At 47.2% G+C, this 18,664-nt stretch overlaps 1 protein-coding gene across 8 annotated transcripts in view; it reads right to left on the reverse strand.

Annotated features, from left to right (window-relative positions):
- The window catches only part of PPM1B (protein phosphatase, Mg2+/Mn2+ dependent 1B), a 111,109-nt gene that overhangs the window by 34,551 nt on the left and 57,894 nt on the right, over positions 1-18,664 (reverse strand). Inside the window, exon 1 of one of the 8 annotated variants that reach the window (XM_066595561.1) lies at positions 5,725-6,153. The exons of 2 other annotated variants lie outside the window; for them this stretch is intronic. The gene's annotated coding sequence lies outside the window, so the exon portion shown is untranslated. Of the gene's footprint in view, positions 1-5,724; positions 6,168-6,304; positions 6,444-18,664 lie in introns of those variants that run through there. 5 more of the 8 variants (XM_066595562.1, XM_066595558.1, XM_066595559.1 and 2 more) reach the window with 5 other exon arrangements.

The following is an 18,664-nucleotide window of genomic DNA, read 5'->3' on the forward strand; positions in this document are numbered from 1 at the left end:
GAAATACAAAGTCTTGCCCAGAAAAATACATTTTTCTGGGCAAGAAAAATGAAAAAAAAAAAGCATACAGAATGGGAGGAATTGAGCTAAGCAGCAGCACATGTGAGAAAGACTTGGGTATACTAATCAATCATAGACTGAACATGAGTCAACAATGTGATGCAGCAACCAAAAAGGCAAACACAATTCTGAGATGTATTAAGAGAAGCATAGAGTCTAGATCACGTGATGTCATCATCCCCCTCTACTCTTCCTTAGTCAGACCCCATCTGCAATACTGTGCCCAGTTCTGGGCACCCCACTTTAAAAAAAAGACAGACAAACTAGAGCAAATTCAGAGAAAAGTTACCAGGATGGTGAGCGGTCTGCAAATCATGTCCTAGGAGGAACGGTTAAAGGATCTGGGAATGTTCAGCTTGTAAAAAAGAAGGCTGAGAGGAGACTTAATAGCGGTCTACAAATATTTGAAGGGCTGTCACAGCGCAGAGGGATCAGCCCTACTCTCATTTGCACAAGGAAAGACCAGACGCAACGGGATGAAACTGAAAGGGAGGAGACACAAATTAGATAGTGAGGGTGATCAATGTGTGGAACAGGCTACCATGGGAGGTGCCGAGTTCTCCTTCAATGGAAATCTTCAAAGACTGGACAGACATCTGTCTGGGATGATTTAGTGAATCCTGCACTGAGCAGGGGGTTGGACACGATGACCCTGGAGGTCCCTTCTAACTCTACCATTCTATGGGTCCTGGCGATCAACTATTGATGACCTATCCTAAGGACAAGTCATCAATAGTATTTGCCCGGAAAACCTCTTAAACAAATCAGTCATGGACCCTTTCAAACGGAAGCCAAAACACCAGTGTGAACAGAGCTTAAAGGGGTTGTCTCGCGGCAGCAAGTGGGGTTATACACTTCTGTATGGCCATATTAATGCACTTTGTAATATACATCGTGCATTAAATATGAGCCATACAGAAGTTATTCACTTACCTGCTCCGTTGCTAGCGTCCCCGTCTCCATGGATCTGTCTAATTCTGATGTCTTCTTGCTTTTTTAGACGCGCTTGCGTTGTGCGGTCTTCTCCCCTTCTGCTCGGTCCAGGCACGAGCGGCGTTCTGGCTCCGCCCCTTCTACGCGTCATCGCGTAGCTCCGTCCCGTCACGTGTGCCGATTCCAGCCAATCAGGAGGCTGGAATCGGCAATGGACCGCACAGAGCCCACGGTGCACCATGGGAAAGAACCCGCGGTGCATCGTGGGTGAAGATCCCGGCGGCCATCTTAGTGAAGGAAGAAGAAATCGCAGAGCAGGGATTCAGCTAAGTAATATGTAATTTTTTTTTTAAACACATTCCTTGTGTTTGTCCTACGCCGAATGGGGGGCCTATGGGGAAAAAAAACCAAAAAACGTTTCCACGCGAGACAACCCCTTTAACTCCTTCCCGCTCCTGGACGTACCTGGTACGTCACGGCAGCCTGGTACTTCCCGCAACATGACGTACCTGGTACGTCCTGGAGATAGCGCGGGATCACATGTGATCCCGCGCTATCCCGCAGCGGGAGCCGGCTGTCAGTCACAGCCGGCGTCCCGCTCCAACAGCGGGGGGGCATCGGAGATGCGCCCGCCGCTGTTAACCCCTTCCCTGCCGCGATCTAAGTAGATCGCGGCAGGGAAAGAGTTCACAGAGGGATCGCGATCCCTGTGTGTCTCCGGCCGGAACTCGCGATGTTATCGCGAGAGCCCGGCCTGTCACCATGGCAACAGGACGCCAGACACTGGCGTCCTGTATTGCCTGTGCCTATTATCGCTGTACAAGCGATAAGGCATGGCAGAGCAGTAGCTCTGCCATGCCTTATGACAGCGATCATAGGCACAGTGATGTAAGTCCCTCAGAGGGACTCAAATAGTATTAAAAAAAAGAAAAGAAAAGTGTAAAAAAAATAAAAATGTAAAAAAAAAATGTAAAAAACCCCTTTTTTATGCTTTTTCTAATATTAGCATAAAAAAAGGGAAAAAAAACTAAAACCCCACATATTGGGTATTGACGCGTCCGTAACGACGTGTACAAAAAGTTGAACACGCTTTTTATTTTGTACGACAAAAAGCGTAAAAAAAAACGCTAAAAAACAGAGGCAAAATGCTAATTTTTAGCATTTTGCCTCACAAAAAATGCAATAAAAGTGATCAAAAAAGCCGTACATTTCCCAAAATGGTACCAATAAAAACTACAGCTCGTCTCGCAAAAAATAAGCCCTCATAGAGCTCCGTACATAGAAAAATAAAAAAGTTACAGGACTTAGAATGCAGCTATAGAGAAAAAAAAAAGATTTCCAAAAAAAGGGGGTTTTATTGCAAAAAAGTGTAAAAACCTAAAAAAAATATAACAATTTTGGTATCGTTGTTACCGTACCGACCCGCAGAAAAATTTTAGTGTGTCATTTATGCTGCATGATTAACGCTGTAAAAAAAAAAAAAAAAAATCTATGGCAGAATTGATGCGTTTTCTCTCCCTGTTATTAAAAAAAAAAAAAAATTTACGATATTGTCTATATACCCAAAAGTGGCACAGATAAAAACTACAGATCGCCACGCAAAAAACAAGCCCTTACACGGCCGCGTCCACGGAAAAATAAAAAAGTTATGGCTTTTGAAAAATGGAGATGGAAAAATACCAAAAAATCGCTTGGTCCTCAACGCCAAAATAGGCCGTGTCATTAAGGGGTTAAGGGTCCTCTCACACATGGACGCACGATTTCACTCGAGGTGCTTTTCTGCCATTTTACTTTCCACAGCTAAGTGTGGCAGACAGCGTGTTTTAACGCACCCCATCATTGTGATGGGTGATGAGGTGTGCTAAACTGCAAAAGACGGGGCAGACAGCGCTCGAAAATCGCGGTGCTAGGAAAAGCCTTCCAGCGCCACGATCGAATGCATGTCTGTGAGGCCCCATTGATTTCAATGGGAGCATTATACAGTGATGTTCAAAATGCCACGTTAATCGCACATGTGTGAGAGAGACCTTATGCTACATACATGCAGCAGTTGCTCGGAGAATGGAGGCGGACCTCTGGAGATTCTTCTATCCGCCTCCATTCACAGTAAACAGGCAGTCATTCTCAGATGAATGACTGCCTGTTTACATAAAACGCTCATCAAGTTTTTATACATACATAAATTGGACAACAGAATAAGGCCGGGGTCACACGGGTAAGTTTACTGCATTTTTATGCGTGTAATGTCCACGTACCGTGACACGCAGTAATTTGCAGGCAAATACATTGCCTTACGCTATTTCACTCACATTTGCGTGTAAGCATTACACAGTATGCAAGCGCAGAAAAGAACAGCATGTTCTATTACGCGAGAGAGAGACCATTGTTCTTTATAAGTGCTCTATCAACGCCACCCATACGTAATTACATTGCTAGTGGAGGCCGGTAACGCTTACGGTTTCCCGATAATTGCCGGGCTGCGCCACGGTTTCCCGATAATTTCCGGGCTGCGCCTGCCGGCACAGGTGCGGCTCGACAATTAATGCCATTACGCAAGGCTGAATTCACACGGGTGTATTTGTACATGCAATACGCAGTGAATAGAGCCCATTGACTTCTATGGGTTCCCTAACATACGTATTTTAGTCATGGGGAAAAAAAAAAAAAGAGCGTGCACCAAAAGTCCACATAGAAGTTAATGTGGATGTACGAATATGTGCGCAATACACTAGGAGATACGTGAAACACCGTGTAACTGCGCAGGTCAACAACACACATGAAAGCCATTAAACTAATTAACCTTTTCAATCGCTGCCTAATTTTTTTGCCACATACAAATATGAATGCCTTGCGCACGAAAAACGTTAAGTGTCTTTTAGCGCACAAAAAAAGAAATAAAATAGTTCGTTCTGCAACTCCGCAACCCTCATGTGCATATGCCCGTGTGAATCCAACCCACATGGTGCTTTTTGTTGCAGTTTTCAACCGCAATGTTAAAAAAAAAGCATGCGGTTCTCTGCAACACAAGCGCTTATCAAAAACTGTTGTAATACTTTACTACTTTTTTTTTTACATCGCTTTTAACCCTTTCCAATCCACTGTCTGACCTCTGAAGACATTATGATTTAAGGCTGTACAGCTCCGATGTTGGAAGACGTCCGTCGGGGTTCTCTTACTGTATGTTGCCAGACTCTCTGCTTTCGGAGCCTATCCAATGTGTCACCTCATGCAGTACTGGCTTTAGCCAGCAGATCGCGCCGTTGTATAACGGCAGAAAAAGAGTAAGCCCCCTAGGAAATCCAGGATACAAATTGGATTGGAAAGGGTTCATTGCAGTTAAAACCGTAAGAGGAGGAATTACAAAAAAAAACAAAAACCGCCATACATGAATGCAGCATGTGATAGCACTAATTGCCAGGCTGCACCTGCGGAGAACAAGCGCCAGCCGCTAATGCTCGCATAGCATCACCTTAAGCAAACAAATTAGCATTCTTCAGTCACTGTCCGCGTTTACACTCAACGACCAGCTTTGCACAACTTCTGTGGATGTGAACGCGGCCTAATCTACATTAAAAAGAAGAAAAAAAACCAAAAAAACCACAGGTCTCACTTTTCTCAGCAACGCGGATCAGACATCACTTTCCTGGATTACTAAGGAAGTAAATAGGGTTCTGCGCCTGCTAACAAGGCCCGCGATACCCCCACACTACGTGCAGCTTGGCGGAGCATGCCGACACGGCAGAACACAACTCAGGGTACATTTACACGGCCCACTGTCAGGCCTAATTTCCGTGTATTACTAGATGCGCCAAAAAATTGCGCATTAAAAGCTCCCATTTGTGTGCGCGATTTACTACCTCTTGAGATTGCGTCATTTTATTTTTGGGCGACCCATGAGAGCAAAAAACTATAGTTATATTTTTTTTCTATTTGCATTGCAATCGCATGTAAATGTAAGTGCGATACGACTATTTTCTGCAGCATTAACGGGCAACTTTAAGGATGAATACGCGTGGCCGGGTCAGATCCCGCAGCGGAATCTAACCACGTGCCTGACCGGTGTGTGTGTGCCCCCCCCCCCCCGTCACTAAGCGATGACACGCATCCAAAGGCCTACCACAAGGCTGATTGCAGAGGAGCCGCGAGTCAGACGGCTACCATTGATTTCAATGGAAGCCGTTCGCACGGAATCCGGTGCAAAATAGAGAACGCTGAGATTTTACCCACGCGAGCGGGGAAAAAAAAATAATCACAATTGATTTGCGCCCGTGGGCATGACAACCCGCTTTTACATTGCATGCTTATGGGAGGTATTTGCTGCGGAATCTGGAGGCGGACGGATTCCACAAAGCAAATCCATCCGTGTGCGTCGGGCCTAACAAGTGCGGCAAGCCGTTTTTCTTGCAAAACGCATAAAAAAAATGCAAGTATACAATAAACGCGCCCTAAAACACTCGCTTTTTTGCTCAAAATGCGTCCGAAAACGCGGCCATATTCAAGACGGCGCAAATTTTACAAGATCGAGACATTCTAAATCGTTGTAGAATCATCAGGCGCCGTTACCTAGCAACAGCGGCGCGCCAATTGTCAGTGTATATACATTGTTGCGTGTTACAGAGGAGATGGATACATTTGTTACCACAATGGCTGCAGCCGATACATAGAGGAGCCCGGGGCTGACAGGCCGCAGGCGGGTGACCTCTCCACGGAGGACGGCTGAGGGCAACTTACCGAACAGCACAAGTAAAGTGGCCTCCTCCCTACACCGCAGCGCGCTCTCCGTCTCCCTGTCACACTAGGACGCCTTTTGACGCCACACTGAGGGAGGCAACAGCCGCGAACATCTTGGGCCAAGCGAAGGTTAAAACGAACGCCTCCCAAACGGGGACCCTGTCGCGATAGGCGCTTGTCGTCACACACACGCGTGCACAGGGCCTCCTCACAACTGACATGACGTTTTACCGGCCATTCAACGAGCGCAACTCCTCTCCTCCAACGACCGAGCGCAGCGGCGTGGGGGATGGGGCGAGATAACGCTGTCTGAAGTCTGATTGGTGGAGAACTGAAATAAGCCCGCTTCTGATTGGTCGGAGCGCACGTCCATCAAAAGCGACGTTACCGATTACGGCTGTCACGATTGGTTGTCGCTTCTAGAAGTTTTCCACAGCGGCTACCGCTCTGCTATATCTTCACTATAACGGCTCGGGCCGTACGTAGTGTTGTGTTATGTGGTAATTTAGGTACACCGAGCGTTAGGTTCTAAAGCGCGAAGCAGCGCCGAAGCGTAATTGCCGTTGGAGAGATCACCAACCTTGTTTGTCGGGGCGGGTTTCGCTGTTTGAGTTCAGATTGGTTAAGAGCTTCGGATTGACAGGTTGATCGACCAATAGGCTGTGGAGGTTGGGTCAAGCTAGAGTGAGAGGCGAGAAACGCAGAGTGAATGTTGTTTTCCTCAATGCGAAGCTGAGGAGGGAGGGGGGCGAGGAGCCCGGATGTAACATGAGATCATCGCCGGCCAATCAGCGGCTGGGGTGACGTCATCGTCTTCAGAACAACATCTACAGCGCTGACTGTCAGGGAGAGCAGGGCGGGAAAAGGACGGAAAGTGAAGTTTACTAGCAGAGCTGGGTGACGTGATGGAGTATGGGGAGTGTGAGGTAAAACAGTGGTGTATCCAGTCGGTGGGGTGGCTGGTGTAAGGGAGGTTTACAAGCAGTGCATCCTGGGAAAAAAATATGCAAATTAATATACGTGAAAGTTGGCTAGGATTTCAGCCAATCCCTATTCTTGCTTCAAGATTTTTTTAATTGACTTGCAGATTAGCTTCCAATAGATGGCGCTAGAGAGACAGGGGGAAATGTACTAAGGGCTCGGTTACATAGGTGGATGCAGGTTTCGGTCACCAAAACCCACACTAGTCTCTATTGTTCTCATCCCTTATTATGTTTTTTTTTTTTGCACGTCTGAATAGGCAGTGTGCGCACGAAAACCCTCAGAAGCGCCTTAAGGTATTTGCGCACGTAAATACGCAATGTATTTATATGTGCAAAACACCGCCAAAAAAGGTGCGTAGTTTTTTTTGCATATTTGCCATTTACGCAGCAAAAAAGGCCGTGCCGCATATCTGTTCACGCAACCGAAAGTGGCGTGCAAAAGGCGCATAGGCGAATAAACCTATTGAAACCAATGAATGCTATTCATTGCATATTACTCGCGTAAAAAAATACGGGCTTAATACGTGGCATAAATACGTCCATGTGAACGATCCCTTAGACTGGTATCTCCAATGCGGGTCTTGCTAAAACTTAAACTGGCGCATGATGCACCGCAGGCCAGTTAAAGCGTCGGACATTGATTTGCTAGAATGCTGCCATCCAATAGGTGGCGCTGCAGAGCTATTCTCCCATCTTCCTTATTTGCATAAATTACCCAGAAGAGCGTGCATGGCCTTATAAGTCTCCTCACTCACCTCTCAGGTGTCTTCTCACACCCCTTCTGGGTGGGTCCTCTCTTTGGGGAGAGACGATTTCCCCCCCCCCCCCTGACCCACTCACACACCCCTCCCCCCACACTGACTTTTTGGGTGCTCTCCTTAAGGAGACACGACACCCCCTTGACCCAAGATTTAAAGTTATCCCTTATCATAAGGGATAACTTTATGATTGCTGGGGCTGCAACCCCCACTGGTCCCATAATTAGGGGTTCCAAAGGTCCTTCATTCAGTTCAGTGGGAACGCCGAATATTTCCGAGTACAAGCCCTCATGGCATTCTCCAGCATTGAATGGAACAGCAGCACCTATGTGGTCCATTCATGTGGGAACTAGGAATGAGCGAACGTACTCGTTCGAGTATTAGCGTGTTCGAGATGCTCGTTACTCGTGACGAGCACCACGCGATGTTTGAGTTACTTTCACTTTCATCTCTGAGACGTTAGCGCGCTTTTCTGGCCAATAGAAAGACAGGGAAGGCATTACAACTTCCCCCTGTGACGTTCAAGCCCTATACCACCTCCCTGCAGTGAGTGGCTGGCGAGATCAGGTGTCACCCGAGTATATAAATCGGCCCCTCCCGCGGCTCGCCACAGATTTATTCTGACATAGATGAGGGAAAGTGCTGCTGGTGCCGGAGCTGCTATAGGGAGAGTGTTAGGAGTATTTTAGGCTTCAAGAACCCCAACGGTCCTTCTTAGGGCCACATCTAACCGTGTGCAGTACTGTGGAGGCTGCTTTTTGCAGTGTTGCACTTTTTTTTTTTTTTGTATATCGGCCGTGCAGAGCATTGCGCCCTGCAGTAACTATACATACTCCAGGGCCAGAAGTGGTGAGGCAGGGACAGAAGACATATTTATTGAATATAGGCAGTGGGCCTTTCCAAAAACATTTGGGAAAAAAAATCTATTTGGGCTGCCTGTGACTGTCCTCAGTGTACTGGGTCTGTGCTGGGTGTAGTTGTCCTCCTAATTCATACGCAGCCAGCTAAGTGTTACAGCAGGCTTGCGCAAAATTATTTCCTGGCTCTGCTGTGCGTTCCGTAAGCGAAGTCAGCCTCCAACCACAGGCCAATAAGTGGCACATTTAATTACAGCGTTCTGTTTCTGCACTACTGGTAATACAGCATGCTGAGGGGTAGGGGTAGGCCTAGAGGACGTGGATGCGGGCGAGGACGCGGAGGCCCAAGTCAGGGTGTGGGCACAGGCCGAGCCAGTGCGGTGGCCAGGGGTAGAGGCAGGGCCAGACCGAATAATCCACCAACTGTTTCCCAAAGCGCCCCCTCGTGCCATGCCACCCTGCAGAGGTCAAGGTGCTCTACGGTGTGGCAGTTTTTCACAGAAACGCCTGACGACCGACGAACAGTGGTGTGCAACCTTTGTCGCGCCAAGATCAGCTGGGGAGCCACCACCACCAGCATGCGCAGGCATATGATGGCCAAGCACCCCACAAGGTGGGACGAAGGCCGTTCACCGCCTCCGGTTTGCACCACTGCCTCTCCCCCTGTGCCCCAACCTGCCACTGAGATCCAACCCCCCTCTGAGGACACAGGCACTACCGTCTCCTGGCCTGCACCCACACCCTCACCTCCGCTGTCCTCGGCCCCATCCAGCAATGTCTCTCAGCGCAGCATGCAGACGTCGCTAGCGCCACTGTTTGAGCGCAAGCGCAAGTACGCCGCCACGCACCCGCACGCTCAAGCGTTAAACGTGCACATAGCCAAATTGATCAGCCTGGAGATGCTGCCGTATAGGCTTGTGGAAACGGAGGCTTTCAAAAGCATGATGGCGGCGGCGGCCCCGCGCTACTCGGTTCCCAGTCGCCACTACTTTTCCCGATGTGCCGTCCCAGCCCTGCACGACCACGTCTCCCGCAACATTGTACGTGCCCCTCACCAACGCAATTACTAGCAAGGTCCACTTAACAACGGACACGTGGACAAGCACAGGCGGGCAGGGCCACTATATCTCCCTGACGGCACATTGGGGGAATTTAGTGGAGGCTGGGACAGAGTCAGAGCCCGGGACCGCTCACGTCCTACCCACCCCCAGAATTGCGGGCCCCAGCTCGGTGCTGGTATCTGTGGCGGTGTATGCTTCCTCCACTAAACCACCCTCCTCCTCCTCCAATGTAACCTCTGTCTCGCAATCAAGATGTGTCAGCAGCAGCAGCACGTCGCCAGCAGTCGGTGTCGCGCGGCGTGGCAGCACAGCGGTGGGCAAGCGTCAGCAGGCCGTGCTGAAACTACTCAGCTTAGGAGAGAAGAGGCACACGGCCCACGAACTGCTGCAGGGTCTGACAGAGCAGACCGACCGCTGGCTTGCGCTGCTGAGCCTCCAACCGGGCATGGTCGTGTGTGACAACGGCCGTAACCTGGTGGTGGCTCTGCAGCTCGGCAGCCTCATGCACGTGCCATGCCTGGCCCATGTCTTTAATTTGGTGGTTCAGCGCTTTCTGAAAAGCTACCCACACTTGTCATACCTGCTCGGAAAGGTGCGCCAGCTCTGTGCACATTTCCGCAACTCCAAGACGGACGCTGCCACCCTGCGGACCCTGCAACATCGGTTTAATCTGCCAGTGCACCGACTGCTGTGCGACGTGCCCACACGGTGGAACTCTACGCTCCACATGTTGGCCAGGCTCTATGAGCAGCGTAGAGCTATAGTGGAATACCAACTCCAACATGGGCGGCGTAGTGGGAGTCAGCCTCCTCAATTCTTTACAGTGGGCCTGGTTGGCAGACATCTGCCAGGTCCTTGGAAACTTTGAGGAGTCTACCCAGATGGTGAGCGGGGATGCTGCAATCATTAGCGTCACCATTCCTCTGCTATGCCTCTTGAGAAGTTCCCTGCAAAGCATAAAGGCAGACGCTTTGCACTCGGAAACGGAAGCGTGGGAAGACAGTATGTCGCTGGATAGTCAGAGCACCCTCATGTCTATATCTCAGCTTTTTGAGGAGGAGGAGGGGGAGGAGCATGAGGAGGAGGGGGAAGAGACAGCTTGGCCCACTGCTGAGGGTACACATGCTGCTTGCCTGTCATCCTTTCAGCGTGTATGGCCGGAGGAGGAGGATCCTGAAAGTGATCTTCCTAGTGAGGACAGCCATGTGTTGCGTACAGGTACCCTGGCACACATGGCTGACTTCATGTTAGGATGCCTTTCTCGTGACCCTCGCGTTACACGCATTCTGGCCACTACGGATTACTGGGTGTACACACTGCTCGACCCACGGTATAAGGAGACCCTTTCCACTCTCATTTCCGAAGAGGAAAGGGGTTCCAGAATGATGCTATACCACAGGGCGCTGGTGGACAAACTGATGGTAAACTTCCCATCCGACAGCGCTAGTGGCAGAAGGCACAGTTCCGAGGGCCAGGTAGCAGGGGAGGCGCAGAGATCAGGCAGCATGTACAGCGCAGGCAGGGGAACATTCTCCAAGGCCTTTGCCAGCTTTATGGCTCCCCAGCAAGACTGTGTCACCGCTCCCCAGTCAAGGCTGAGTTGGCGGGAGCACTGTACAAGGATGGTGAGGGAGTACGTAGCCGATCGCACGACCATCCTCCGTGACGCCTCTGCCCCCTACAACTACTGGGTGTCGAAGCTGGACACGTGGCCTGAACTCGCGCTGTATGCCCTGGAGGTGCTTGCTTGTCCTGCGACTAGCGTCTTGTCAGAGAGGGTGTTTAGTGCGGCTGGGGAAATCATCACGGATAAGCGTACCCGCCTGTCAACCGACAGTGCCGACAGGCTTACACTTATCAAGATGAACAAAGCCTGGATTTCCCCAGACTTCTCTTCTTCACCAGCGGACAGCAGCGATACCTAAGCAATACGTAGGCTGCACCCGCGGATGGAAGCATCGTTCTCTATCACCATCAAAAACGGGGACCTTTTAGCTTCATCAATCTGTGTATAATATTCATCCTCCTCCTCCTGCTCCTCCTCCTGAAACCTCACATAATCACGCCGAACGGGCAATTTTTCTTAGGCCCACAAGGCTCAGTCATATAATTTTTCTAAACAATTTTTATACGTTTCAATGCTCATTAAAGCGTTGAAACTTGCACCTGAACCAATTTTTATTTTAACTGGGCTGCCTCCAGGCCTAGTTACCAATTAAGCCACATTAACCAAAGCGATAAATGGGTTTCACCTGCCCTCTTGGTTGGGCATGGGCAATTTTTCTCAGGTACATTAGTACTGTTGGTACACCAATTTTTTGGGGCCCTCGCCTACAGTGTAATCCAATTAATTTTTTGCCCACCTGCATTACAGCTGTCGTTACATCAGCTGTGTTGGGCACTGCAATGGGATATATTTATGTACCGCCGGTGGGTTCCAGGGAGCCACCCATGCCGTGGGTCCACACAGAGTTGTAACTACATGTGTCCACTTCTAAAGAACCCCAGTCTGACTGGGGCATGCAGTGTGGGCCGAAGCCCACCTGCATTTAATCGGACGTTACCTCAGCTGTGATGGGCACTGCAATGGGATACATTAATGTACAGCCGGTGGGTTCCAGGGAGCCACCCATGCTGTGGGTGCACACGGAATTCCCATTGCGGAGTTGTACCTGCCTGTGACTATTTATAAAAATCCGCGGTCTGCCTGGGCATGCAGACACTTTGACAGAATGAATAGTGTGTGGCACATAGGTTCCCCATTGCTATGCCCACGTGTGCAGCTCCTGTGGCGGTGGCACAGGATTATATTTCTCATTGCTTCTGTACAGCATTGTTGGCTATTGCCCCGCCCCTTTTAAAGAGGGTCGCTGCCTAGCCGTGCCAACCCTCTGCAGTGTGTGCCTGCGGTTCCTCCTCATGGCAGACGCACTTATAAATAGACATGAGTGTGGCGTGGCATGAGGGCAGCTGAAGGCTGCGCAGGGACAATTTGGTGTGCGCTGTGGACACTGGGTCGTGCAGGGGAGGGTTGGGCAGCATGCAACCCAGGAGAAGTGGCAGCGGAGTGTCATGCAGGCAGTGATTGTGCTTTGTTGGAGGTAGTGTGGTGCTTAGCTAAGGTATGCATTGCTAATGAGGGCTTTTCAGAAGTAAAAGTTGTGGGGGGGGGCACTCTTGCCGCTATTGTGGCTTAATAGTGGGACCTGGGAACTTGAGATGCAGCCCAACATGTAGCCCCTCGCCTGCCCTATCCGTTGCTGTGTCGTTCCCATCACTTTCTTGAATTGCCCCGATTTTCACAAATGGAAACCTTAGCGAGCATCGGCGATATACAAAAATGCTCGAGTCGCCCATTGACTTCAATGGGGTTCGTTACTCGAAACGAACCCTCGAGCATCGCGATAATTTCGTCCCGAGTAACGAGCACCCGAGCATTTTGGTGCTCGCTCATCTCTAGTGGGAACCCTTCGAACCTCTATTCTCACCTGAGAGCTAATTTGCAAAGGCAATAAAACTTATTTTCTCTACTATGAAAACTTTAAGAAGGGCAACAAAGTTTCTGTGTTGTGCCAATCTGTGTCTACCTACTAAGTGCTGGCAGTCGTTTGGTGGGTATAATATTGCTGGCAGACTTCCTTTAAAATTTCTGTAGATGTAATAAACAGGATGTAGATGAAAACCACATAAATAGAATAAGGTTGATCTTTGATGGTCGCACTTTAACATTTGTATTTCAGCCCCCAGCCCATACCCATTTGTCTACCAAGAAAACCATTGTGGCTCGATAAGACTGTCAGGGCGGCAATAAATGAAAAAAAGAAAGCGTTTAAACTACTAAAACAAGAAGGCAGCGAAGAAGCGCTAAAATCATACAGAGAAGAAAACAAAATATGCAAAGAAAAGATCAAAATTGCTAAAAGAGAGCAAAAACAACCAAAAACTATTCTTCAATTATATTAACAGTAAAAGGATTTGCACTGAGAGCACTGGCCCTTTAACAAATAATGCAGGAGAAATCATTGAAGATGATGGAGGGAAGGCAAATCTATTAGTTTCTTTTCAAGTGTATTCACGAACAAAATGGAAATGTCACATGAGATGCAGGGGACCAAAATGAACCCCTTGCAAAATATTACATACCTAACCCAGGAGGAAGTGCGGAACCAGTTAAAGAGAATTAAAATCGATAAATTGCCAGGCCCAGATGAAATACACCCAAGGGTTCTAAGGGAACTAAGTGATGTGATAGCTAGGCCGCTATTTCTTATATTTATGGACACTATTGAGACCGGTGTTGTACCACTGGATTGGCGCCTTGCCAATGTAGTTCCAATATACAAAAAGGGGTCTAAAGTGAGCCTGGTAACTACAGGCCAGGAAGTCTCACTTCAGTTACTGAAAAAATATTCGAGGGGCTTCTGAGAGACGCCATCATACAATACCTCAAGGAGAACAACGGAATAACTCCTCAGCAGCATGGGTTCATGAAGGGTCGATCATGTCAGACCAATCTGATCAGCTTATACAATTAAGTAAGCTCTAGGCTGGACCTGGGAGAGTCTATTGATCTCGTATATCTGGACTTCTCTAAAGCATTTGACACCGTGCCGCATAATAGGCTGATATATAAAATGAGACAGCTCGGATTGGGTGAAAACGTGTGTATCTGGGTAAGCAACTGGTTCAGAGATAGAAGGCAGAGGGTGGTAATAAATGGTTCGTACCCTGATTGGGCCACCGTCGCTAGTAGGGTGCCACAGGGTTCAGTATTAGGCCCCATTCTGTTCAATATATTTATCAATGACCTGATGGAGGGGCTGCACAGCAAAATATCAATATTTGCAGATGACACAAAATTATACAATATAATCAATACAACGGAGGACAGTATACGGCTACAAACGGACCTAGATAAGCTGGGGGCTTATGTAAGGTTATGCACATGGGCAGGAGAAACGGATGTCACCAATATACACTAAATGGGGTACTGCTAGGGAAAAGTGATATGGAAAAAGACCCGGGGGTACTAGTGAAGTGTAGATTTAACTGGGGTAACTAATGCCAGTTAGCTGCTGCAAAAGCTAATAAAGTCTTGGGGTGCATTAAAAGAGGTATAGGGGCGAGAACATTATCCTCCCACTATATAAGGCACTTGTCAGGCCTCACATGGAATACTGCGCACAGTTCTGGTCACCGGTGCTCAGGAAAGATGTTTCAGTGCTTGAGAGGGTTCAAAAAAGGGCAACTAAATTAATAAATGGAATGAGAGGACTGGAATACCCAGAGAGGCTATCCAAATTGGGATTATTTACCCTGGAAAAAAAACGACTAAGGGGCGATCAAATAACTATGTATAAATACATGAGGGGACAATACAAGGATCTCTCCCATGATCTGTTTATACCCAGGACTGCAACAGTAACAAGAGGGCATCCGCTACGTCTGGAAGAAAGCAGGTTTCATCACCAACACAGAAAAGGGTTCTTTACTGTAAGAGCAGTGAGAAAGTGGAACTCTCTGCCTGAGGATGTGGTGATGGCAAAATCCATAGAGGAGTTTAAGAGGGGACTAGATGTCTTTCTAGAGCGGAAGGATATTACAGGATATAAATATTAGGTGACCAGTTGTTGATCCGTGTTTTACAGACAGGTAGGAACTAGTAGAGGTTGATCCAGGGATTAGTCTGATTGCCATTAGTGAGTCGGGAAGGAATTTTTTCCCCGTAAGGGCTAATTGGCTTCTGCCTCTTGGGTTTTTTTTGCCTTCCTCTGGATCAACAAGGAGGTTGAAACAGGCTGAATTAGATGGACATTGGCTTCATTTGGCCTTACATACTATGTTACAAACTTAGATCACCCTCAAACTCATGCAGTCGAGCATGCAGACTGCCCCTCCATTCTTCTCTATGGGACCACTGGAGATAGCCGAGTAGAGGGAGCTATCTTCGGCAATCCCAAGGAGGTAAATATAGAGGAAGCTTGCATGCTCAACTGTTGCTCTAGTTAGACGAGCAAACACAGGACTCCTCGTGTTTGTTGGGGTGCCAGTGGTCGGACCGCCACCGATCAGATATTTATCTCCTATCATGCAGGTAGGGAATAAGTTTATAACGTGGCACAACCCCTTTAAACTGATAAAACATTGTACACAAAGGGCTATTTAGGTCAATGACAATTATGATAATAATGTGACAGATAATCAATAAGGCATCATGTACATGTCATAGCTGGCTATATGGACCGAGTATAGTCACACATGGAGTCCCTACATAATATGAACCTATAGACATTGGTTAAGCATCATATTTCCCCCTACAAATGACGGACCATACACTCTGTATAAATCAATAAGAACAAAATTTACAGGTGACTCCATGTAAAGATCAGAAAAAAGAGGTACAGTTTGTGCCGGTAGGAGCATGTGTGAGCCCTACCAAAAATCTCTGCATAGTACTAAAGGTATTTAGTTTCAAAATACTTTATTCAGGAGTCAAACATATAAAGTACAACTTTTTTTTTTTAAGTATTCAAGAGTGAATTTCCCCTCGCAGGGGGCGTAACATAACAAACAGCATTAATCCTATTCCTAAATTGAGTGTACTATTCTCTTATCCAATTTAATTCTAACAATATTATTCCTTAGACTCTCTATCTCCGGTTTTCACTAGAAATATTGTTTCAACAAAAAACAAACAAACAAATAAAATAAATAAATTAAAAAAAAATATTTGTAGGTCCTAAATATCGTGGTTCAAACATTAAACTTTTAACGAAGATCAACTGTGGTCGTCTCTCATTCCCTTATTGGGTGCTTTCGTATTTCTCTCGTCTATTCATCATATGGGTCTTATTTTTTATGTCGACTGGAGGATGTGTCTCAATCCTGGTATTTCTACCATGTTTATCCAAGGGTCCCAAATTTCACCGAACTTTTCTAAAGCATCTGTTCCTACTGCGTGCATTCTCTCGTATAGTACGATACGTGAGACTCTATCTAGCACGTCCTGGAAGAAAAGGTCTCTCTGCTTCCATCTGGAGGCAATGTGTATTCTGGCGGCCATACAGATCGCCTGGATTAACTTGTGGGCTCGATATCTGGTCCCAGGTTGACGATCACCCAGTAAGAGTGTGGCTGGTGATCTCTGTAGGTTACCTATAAATAGCCTTCGTAGAAGCCTATGGACTTGCGTCCAGAGTCTAGCCACCACTGGGCATGTCCACCAGATATGGGCTTGTGTGCCTATTTCAGCGCATCCTCGAAAACACAAAGGCGACGTGGACTGATATATTTGGTGCAGTCTGTATGGCACCAAGTGGGTTCTATGGAGAATCTTCATAGATGTTTCTGTCAAGGTCACCTGGTGACTCCCCTTCGCCACCGTCTCACAACACTGTCTCCATTTCTCTAGTGACAAGCTTATTTTTAAGTCCTTTTCCCATTTTTCCATATAAGGAAGCTTTCCTTCTCCCCCTGGTCTGTTCAGCATGTTATAGATTAAGGATAGGGACCCCTTTTTCATAGGGTCCCTCAGGCATAGTCTCTCGAATGCAGTCAGCTCTGGTAGAGAACTTGGAAGCCTGAGTGAGCCTAGGAAATGGTATACCTGATTAATTCTAAAGTTCTCGGATGTGGGAGGATTGAATTTGATCTTAAATTGATTTATGGTGAGTATTTTGGAGTTTTCTATCATGCTGTGTAGGCTAGTAAGCTCGTTTATTTTCCACCACTGAAAATGTAACAGGTCCCTGCTTGGAGGGAACTTTTCGTTTGGTATCAGTGTCATTAGTCTAGATGGATTGTTTGATAGTTTATGTTTGTACCTGGATTCCCTCCAGATGCGTATCGAGTGATATGATAGTGGGCTCTTGTCCATAAAGTTTGATTTGAGTGGACCTGCCAACCAAGTCAGTTCCGCGGGGGTGTGTGGGGCTAGCTTATGCGTCTCCATGGTGACCCAGATTGGGGCTTTTGTACCCCCCATGGTTTCGATCCATTGTGCCAGTCTCGCTGCTAGATAGTATTTTTTCAGGTTGGGGACTGAAAGGCCTCCTAATTTCTTATGATAGTACATAGTCCTGTTTTTAATCCTTGCCCTTCTACCGGCCCAAATAAACTTGAAGATAGCTTTTTGAAATTCGTCCAGAACTCCGTTTGGGATAGGAATAGGCAGTGACCTAAATAAATATAGTATCCGGGGCAGGGTATTCATTTTTACAGCGTTTATCCTTCCCATCCACGAGAGCATGGGATCATTCCACTTTGTTAGCTCCGAGGTTAGTTTCTTGATTAGCGGTGGGTAATTCCATTTATATAGAGAGGACAGAGAGGGGGTCAGATTAATTCCCAGATATGGTATATATTGTGCCTGTTGGTTAAAGCCGAAATTTATATCTATTAACTTTATTAGGGAGGGTGGAGTATTTATATGTGTTATATCGCTTTTATCTGTGTTTACTCTCAGTCCCGTTAAGGTTGCCCACTTCTCGAGGAGATTCATCAAATTTGGCAAGGTTGTTAGGGGTTGAGTGATAGTCAATAGCATATCATCCGCGAATAAATTTATTTTATATTCCTTATCCCCCAAGGTGACTCCCTTTATATTTGGGTTCTCTCTTATTGCTATCGCTAACGGCTCCATAGCTAGGGCGAAAAGCGCTGGAGAGAGAGGGCATCCCTGTCGGGTGCCTCGCTTAATTGGGATTGGTCTTTCTTTGGTTGTTGGCAGTTTCAGTAGGGTTGAGGGATGAGAGTACAAAGATTTTATTGCCTGTAGAAATTCCCCGTTAAAACCCATGTGACCCAGCAGGGCGAACAGGTAGTCCCACGATATGGAATCGAACGCTTTTTCGATGTCTAAAGCGAGTAGAGTCAGGGAGTTACTATTTCTCTGGGCCTGGTCAATAATGTTTAGTACTTTCCTGATATTGTCCGGCGCCTGTCTTTGCGGAATAAAGCCTACTTGGTCTTTATGGATGAGTTTTGCAAGAAAGAGATTCAGTCGCCTCGCTAGGACACTTGTAAAGATTTTATAAGTACTAAAGGTATTTAAATGGTCACTAACCTTTGAACAAACTTGTACTTATGTGATAGTCAATATAATAACTAGCAAAAGTGCTAATCACTTTATTTATGTAAAATGATGTTTTTGTGCTTCAAGCCTATGGAAACCTCTGTGCATGAAAAATCAATACACACATATCTAAATAGGTCCCTGCAGAAAAAATGACGCACTTATCTGTTTTTTTGCATTGAGTTTTCCTTTTCATGCCTTTAGATAG

This window comes from Eleutherodactylus coqui, chromosome 3 (assembly GCF_035609145.1).
Source record: "Eleutherodactylus coqui strain aEleCoq1 chromosome 3, aEleCoq1.hap1, whole genome shotgun sequence".
NCBI lineage: Eukaryota > Metazoa > Chordata > Amphibia > Anura > Eleutherodactylidae > Eleutherodactylus > Eleutherodactylus coqui.